Source organism: Arachis stenosperma, chromosome 6, assembly GCF_014773155.1.
Source record: "Arachis stenosperma cultivar V10309 chromosome 6, arast.V10309.gnm1.PFL2, whole genome shotgun sequence".
Taxonomy (NCBI): Eukaryota; Viridiplantae; Streptophyta; class Magnoliopsida; order Fabales; family Fabaceae; genus Arachis; species Arachis stenosperma.
Window position 1 is genome coordinate 37,659,820 of NC_080382.1, and position 8,339 is coordinate 37,668,158.

Genomic DNA, 8,339 nt, shown 5'->3' on the forward strand with positions numbered 1-8,339 from the left:
ACTGAAGCCAAACTGGCCTACCCAAGCTTAATCTCCTTGCTCTGTAAAGAGGCTGGAGTAAAGATGGGAGTAGATGAGTTCATACCCATTGAACATCCAATCACCAAGAAGTCAATGGAAGGACAAATGCAAGACAACTCTATCAAAAGGAGGGCGCAGGAGTTCCTCCCTGAATTCCCTGAAATTGGCTACTGGGCCAGCCTAGAAGCATCTATCAACAAGTTGCAAGAGACTATGGAGCAACTTAAGGAAGAACAGCAGAATCAGAACTGCATGCTTTGCAAATTGCTGAAGGAACAAGAGAAGCAGGGGCGTGAACTCCAAGAATGGAAACGCCAAAAGCTCTCCTCTCAAGCTGAGGGAGCATCCACTTCTCAAAATCAAGGTTGTTGAGTCCTAACTCTGTGAAAACCTCTATCATTCGGAGCCTAGTTTAAATTTTTGTTTTCTATTCTTTCTATTTTTAGTTTTATTTTATATCTATTTTTGAGTCTTATTCTTAATTCATAATTAATAAAATTTAAAGTTTATGCCTTAAAGCTATGAATGTTCTATGAATCCATCACCTCTCTTAAATGAAAAATGCTTTAATCACAAAAGAACAAGAAGTACAGGATTTCAAAATTTATCCTTGAAACTAGCTTAATTAGTTTGATGTGGTGACAATACTTTCTGTTTTCTGAATGTATGCTTGAACAGTGCATATGTCTTTTGAGTTTGTTATTCATGAATGTTAAAATTATTGGCTCTTGAAAGAATGATGAAAAAAGAGACATGTTATTGAGGATCTGAAAAATCATAAGAATGATTCTTGGAGCAAGAAAAAAGCAGTACTCAAAAAAAAATTATTATTATTTTCGAAAAAAAAAAGAAAAAAAAAGAGAAAAGGAAAGAAAAAGAAAGAAATAAAGTTGTGAACCAAGGCAAAAAGAGTGTGCTTAAGAACCCTGGACACCTTTAATTGGGGACTCTAGCAAAGCTGAGTCACAATCTGAAAAGGTTCACCCAATTATGTGTCTGTGGCATGTATGTATCCGGTGGTAATACTGGAAGACAGAGTGCTTTGGGCCACAGCCAAGACTCATACACTAGCTATGTTCAAGAATCATTATACTTAACTAGGAGAATCAATAACACTATCTGAGTTCTGAGTTCCTAACGATGCCAATCATTATGAACTTCAAAGGATAGAGTGAGATGCCAAAACTGTTCGGAAGCAAAAAGCTACTGGTCCCGCTCATCTAATTGGAACTATGTTTCTTTGATATTTTGGAGTCTATAGTATATTCTCTTCTTTTTATTCTATTTTGATTTTCAGTTGCTTGGGGACAAGCAACAATTTAAGTTTGGTGTTGTGATGAGCGGATAATTTATACGCTTTTTGGCATTGTTTTTAGTATGTTTTTAGTATGATCTAGTAAGTTTTTAGTATATTTTTATTAGTTTTTAGTTAAAATTTACTTTTCTGGACTTTACTATGGGTTTGTGTGTTTTTCTGTGATTTCAAGTATTTTCTGGCTGAAATTGAGGGATCTGAGCAAAAATCTGACTTAGAGGCTGAAAAGGACTGCAGATGCTGTTGGATTCTGACCTCCCTGCACTCGAAGTGGATTTTCTGGAGCTACAGAAGTTCAATTGGCGCGCTCTCAACGGCATTGGAAAGCAGACATCCTGGGCTTTCCAGCAATGTATAATAGTCCATACTTTGCCCAAGATTTGATGGCCCAAACCGGCGTTGCAAATCAGCCTCAGAATTTCCAGCGTTTAACGCTGGAACTGGCATAAAAATTGGAGTTAAACGCCCAAACTGGCATGAAAGCTGGCGTTTAACTCCAGAAAAGGTCTCTACACATGAAAGCTTCAATGCTCATCCCAAGCACACACCAAGTGGGCCCGGAAGTGGATTTTTCTGTCATTTACTCATTTCTGTAAACCTTAGGTTACTAGTTCACTATTAATAGGATCTTTTGACATTGTATCTGTACCTCATGACACTTTACACGTTTCTTTGTGTACTTCTTACAGCATGAGTCTCTAAACCCCATGGTTGGGGGTGAGGAGCTCTGCTGTGTCTTGATGGATTAATGCAATTACTACTGTTTCTTATTCAATCATGCTTGCTTCCATTCTAAGATATCACTTGTTCTTAACCCGGATGAATGTGATGATCCATGACACTCATCATATTCTCAACTATGAACGTGTGCCTGACAACCACCTCCGTTCTACCTTAGATTGAGTAGATATCTCTTGGATTCTTTAACCGGAATCTTCGTGGTATAAGCTAGAGCTGATGGCAGCATTCAAGAGAATCTGGAAGGTCTAAACCTTGTCTGTGGTATTCTGAGTAGGATTCAATGATTGAATGACTGTGACGAGCTTCAAACTCCTAGCAGGCGAGGCGTTAATGACAGACGCAAAAGAATCAATGGATTCTATTCCGGCCTGATCGAGAACCGACAGATGGATAGCCGTGCCGTGACAGGGTGCGTTGAACATTTCCACTGAGAGGATGGGAGGTAGCCACTGACAACGGTGAAACCTTACATACAGCTTGCCATGGAAGGAGCCTTGCGTGTTTGATGAAGAAGACAGTAGGAAAGCAGAGATTCAGAAGATGGAGCATCTCCAAAACCTCAACCTATTCTCCATTACTGCATAACAAGTACTTATTTCATGTTCTTTTGCCTTTCACAATCAATCCTGATAATTTCTGATATCCTGACTAAGACTTACAAGATAACCATAGCTTGCTTCAAGCCGACAATCTCCGTGGGATCGACCCTTACTCACGTAAGGTATTACTTGGACGACCCAGTGCACTTGCTGGTTAGTTGTGCGGGGTTGCAAAAGTGTGATTGCAATTTCGTGCACCACTTGCTTCATACCAATAATCTCTGTGGGATCGACCCTTACTCATGTAAGGTTTATTACTTGGACGACCCAGTGCACTTGTTGGTTAGTTGTGCGAAGTTGTGAAGAAAGAGCTGAGTTAGTAGATGCGCATACCAAGTTGAATGCCATTATTAGAGATCACAATTTCGTGCACCAGACTACAGGCGCCTCAACCAAGCCACTCGAAAGGATCATTACCCTTTGCCATTTATTGATCTAATGCTTGATTGCCTATCAGGTAAATCACATTACTGCTTTTTAGATGGTTACACAGGTTATTTTCAAATTCATATAGCTCCTGAGGATCAGGAAAAGACTACTTTTACATGTCCCTTTGGAACTTATGCTTACAAGAGAATGCCTTTTGGCTTGTGCAATGTACTAGCTACTTTCCAAAGGTGCATGATGAGTCTTTTCTCTGATCCTATTGAGAATTGTATGGAAGTTTTTTTGGATGATTTTAGCGTATACAGTGATTCCTTTAGCCTTTGCTTAGATTGTTTATCTAGAGTATTATATAGGTGTGTTAGATCAAACCTTGTTTTGAATTTTGAAAAGTGTTATTTTATGGTCAAACAAAGCATTATTCTAGGATACGTTATCTCTAATACTGGTATTTCTATAGATCAAGCAAAGGTGAATGTCATTTCTAGCCTGCCTTAGCCCTCCTCCGTGAGGGAAGTCCGTTCGTTCCTTGGTCATGTAGGGTTTTATCGGAGATTTATCAAGGACTTCAGTAAGGTAGCTTTACCTCTATCTAGACTGCTACAGAAGGATGTTGAATTTGAGTTGGGTGAGGACTGCATGGAAGCGTTTGATAAGCTGAAGATCACCTTGACTCAAGCTTCAAATGTGAGAGGACCAGACTGGAGCCAGCCCTTTGAGATTATGTGTGATGCTTCCAACCATGCGGTAGGAGCGGCGTTGGCTCAGCACGAAGGTAAGGATCCTTTCGTAATAGCTTATGCGTCTAAGACCTTAGACGCTGCTCAGTCTAATTACATTACTACTGAAAAGGAGCTTCTTGCTATTGTTTTTGCTCTGGATAAATTCCGAGCCTATTTACTTGGTACTAAGGTAGTAGTGTACTCGGACCACACAGCTCTAAAATACTTATTAGCTAAAAAGGAGTCCAAACCAAGGCTAATACGTTGGATACTATTGCTACAAGAATTTGATTTAGAAATTAAATATAGGAATGGTTCTTAGAATTTAGTGGCGGACTACTTGAGTCGCCTTGAGCACATCAAGCATGACTTCACTCCTATCAATGATGCTTTTCCATTTGATAGCTTGCATGCAGTATCTGAAGTAGCTCCTTGGTATGCACCCGTAGCTAATTATCTAGTTAGCCATACTTTCCCTCCCAATTTTACTAAGCATCAAAGAGACAAGCTAAAAAGCGAGTCCAAATACTATATTTGGGATGATTCATATTTATGGATGTGTGGTGCTGACCATGTAATTAGAAGAGTGTGTCTCAATCAGAATTCTAGTCCATTTTAGAGGCCTGCCACTGCTCTGAAAGTGGTGGACATTTTGGCCCTCAAAGAACAGCTAGAAAAATTTTAGACTACGGATTCTGGTGACTTACTCTTTTAGAGATGCTGCTATCTTTTGTAAATCTTGTTCCCCATGCCAAAGGTTTAGTAATATATCCAAGAGGGATGAGATGCCTCAACAGATTATGGTTTTCTGTGAAATTTTTGATGTTTGGGGCATTGACTTCATAGGTCCATTTCCAAACTCTAGTGGTTACCTTTATATACTGTTAGCTGTAGATTATGTCTCTAAATGGGTGGAAGCAATTCCTACCCGTACTGATGACGCTAACACTGTTGTCTCCTTTATTAGAAACCATATTATCTGTCGCTTTGGATCACCACGAGCAATCGTGAGCGATCAAGGCACTCACTTTTGTAATAGGAGACTAACAGGATTACTGAAGAAGCACGAGATTGTTCACAGAGTAGCAACAGCTTATCATCCCTAGACCAATGGGCAAGCAGAAGTGTCTAACAGAGAGATTAAACGCATTCTGGAGAAGATAGTAAAACCTCATAGGAAGGACTGGAGTGCCAGGTTACAGGATGCGCATTGCGCATATCGAACAACGTACAAGACACTCATTGGGATGAGCCCCTTCCAATTAGTGTACGGAAAGGCTTGCCACCTTCTAGTAGAAGTGGAACACAAGGCCTTCTGGTCTATAAAGAAATACAACATGAATTTTAAGGAAGCTAGTGCTTAAAGGAAGCTACAACTAGCAGAATTAGAGAACCTTCGCCTAGAAGCATATGACAACTCCAGGCGACATAAGGAAAAGATGAAGGTTGTCCATGACAAGCATATAAAAAGGAGAGAATTCAGACCAGGGAAGTTAGTTCTTCTTTATAACTCTAGACTGAGGCTTATGCTTCGCAAATTGATGAGCGGATAATTTATACGCTTTTTGGCATTGTTTTTAGTATGTTTTTAGTATGTTTTAGTTAGTTTTTAGTAAATTTTTATTAGTTTTTAGTTAAAATTCACTTTTCTGGACTTTACTATGAGTTTGTGTGTTTTTCTATGATTTCAGGTATTTTCTGGCTGAAATTGAGGGACTTGAGCAAAAATCTGATTCAGAGACTGAAAAAGGACTGCAGATGCTGTTGGATTCTGACCTCCCTGCACTCGAAGTGAATTTTCTGGAGCTACAGAAGCCCAATTAGCGCGCTCTCAACGGCGTTGGAAAGTAGACATCTTGGGCTTTCCAGCAATGTATAATAGTCCATACTTTGCCCGAGATTTAATGGCCCAAAGCGGCGTTCCAAATCAGCTCAAAACTGCCCGGCGTTAAACGCCGGAACTGGCACAAGAATGGGAGTTAAACGCCCAAACTGGCACAAAAGCTGGCGTTTAACTCCAAGAGAAGTCTCTACACGAAAATGCTTCAATGCTCAGCCCAAGCACACACCAAGTGGGCCCGGAAGTGGATTTTTATGTCATTTACTCATCTTTGTAAACCCTAGGCTACTAGTTCTCTACAAATAGGACCTTTTGCTATTGTATTTTCATCTTTGGACATCGAGTTCTTAGATCAGATCTTTAGATCTTCGAATTTTTTGATCATCTTTAGATTCTCATCAATTTAGCTCTTGAATGCAATGTCCTGCTGATGCTTGGCTAGCCATGTCTAATTTCTTTAGACTAAAGCTTTAGACTAACATTGCATGATTCCTTGAATTCTCATTAAGGATTTTGATACCTCTATTTTCTTCTTCCACTTAATTTTCGAAAAAATCCAAAAAAATTACAAAATCATAAAAACCAAAAATATTTGATATTTCTTGTTGAGTCTAGAGTCTCATTTTAAGTTTGGTGTTAATTGCATGTTTCTGTTCTTCTTGCATTCATTCATGTGTCTTCATTAATCTTCAAGTTGTTCTTGATGATTTCCTTGCTCTGATCTTTAAATTCTCTTGACTTTAGTGTTTTGTTATATGCATTCTCATTTTGTTAGTGTCAGCAGTATACAAACTGCTAAGTTTGGTGTCTTGCATGCATTGTTATTTGATTTTAGTTGCATTTTGATTATTCCTCATTATTAAAAATCCAAAAATATTTTTAATTTTTGTCTTTTCAAGTCCATAATACAGAGAATTGAAGATTCAGAACATACAGCAGAGGAATTACACAGAAAAAGCTGGACGTTTGAAACGCCCAGTGAAGAAGGGCAAACTGGCGTTTAAACGCCAGCCAGGGTGCCTGGTTGGGCGTTTAACCCCAAAAAGGTAGTGTTTTGGGCGTTAAACGCCAGAATGGATACCATTCTGGGCGTTTAACGCCAAGATGGCACAAGAGGGAAGATTATGTTTTTAATTCAAATTTTTTTCAGGTTTTCAAAATTTTTCAAAATCAAATCTTTTTCAAAACATATCTTTTCAATCAAATCTTTTTCAAAATCAATTTCTTTCCATTTTCAAAGATACTTGCTAACAATTAATGATTTGATTCAACATTTCAAGTTTGTTGCCTTTTCTGTTGAGAAAGGTTTAATGTCTGAATCATATCTTTTCTTTTTAGCCAAGTCATTAATTTTTAAAAAAAATTAAATCTTTTTAAATTGTTTTTCAATCATATCTTCTTAATCACATATTTTTCTAAATAGTTTTCAATCATATCTTTTTGATTTCTAATTTCAAAATCTTTTTCAAAAATCACTTGATTTTTTTTTCAATCTTAGTTTTCGAAAATTAATTACTATTTTTCAAAATGTTTTTTAAAATCTTTTTAAATTATTTTCGAAAATTTCTTCCCCTCTTCTCACATCCTTCTATTTATGGACTAACACTATTCCTTAATGCACAATTCGAACTCTATCTTTCTTGATAAGTTCGAATTCTATACTTCTTCCTTCTATTTTTCTTTTCCTCTGACACCTCAAGGAATCTCTATACTGTGACATAGAGGATTCCATATTTTCTTGTTCTCTTCTCTTTCATATGAGCAGGAGCAAAGACAAAAGCATTCTTGTTGAGGCTGACCCTGAACCTGAAAGGACCTTGAAGCGAAAGCTAAGAGAAGCTAAGGCACAACTCTCTATAGAGGATCTAACAGAAATCTTCAAAGAAGAAGACATGGCAGCCACAAACAACAACAATGCCAACAATGCAAGGAAGGTGCTGGGTGACTTTACTGCACCTACTCCCGACTTCTATGGGAGAAGCATCTCTATCCCTGCCATTGGAGCAAACAACTTTGAGCTTAAGCCTCAATTAGTTTCTCTCATGCAATAGAATTACAAGTTCCATGGACTTCCATTGGAAGATCCTCATCAGTTTTTAGCTGAATTCTTGCAAATCTGTGACACTGTCAAGACTAATGGGATTGACCCTGAGGTCTACAGACTTATGCTATTCCCTTTTGCTGTAAGAGACAGAGCTAGGATATGGTTGGACTCACAACCTAAAGAAAGCCTGAACTCTTGGGAAAAGCTAGTCAATGCCTTCTTGACAAAGTTCTTTCCACCTCAAAAATTGAGTAAGCTTAGAGTGGAAGTCCAAACCTTCAGACAGAAGGAAGGAGAATCCCTCTATGAAGCTTGGGAAAGATACAAACAATTGATCAGAAAGTGTCCCTCTGATATGCTTTCTGAATGGAGCATCATAGGTATTTTCTATGATGGTCTGTCTGAACTGTCCAAGATGTCTTTGGATAGCTCTGCTGGAGGATCTCTTCATCTGAAGAAGACGCCTGCAGAAGCTCAAGAGCTCATTGAAATGGTTGCAAATAACCAATTCATGTACACTTCTGAAAGGAATCCTGTGAACAATGGGACAAATCAGAAGAAAGGAGTTCTTGAGATTGATACTCTGAATGCCATATTGGCTCAGAACAAAATATTGACTCGGCAAGTTAATTTGATTTCTCAAAGTCTGTCTGGAATGCAAGCTGCACCAGGC

The 8,339-nt window shown here is 38.4% G+C and overlaps 1 non-coding gene across 1 annotated transcript; it reads right to left on the minus strand.

Annotated features, from left to right (window-relative positions):
• Positions 1-7,919: 7,919 nt before the first annotated feature.
• Positions 7,920-8,027, minus strand: LOC130938339 (small nucleolar RNA R71). The gene has a single exon (XR_009069508.1). It is a non-coding gene; the product is annotated as a small nucleolar RNA R71 (small nucleolar RNA).
• Between the last annotated feature and the right edge of the window lie 312 nt (positions 8,028-8,339).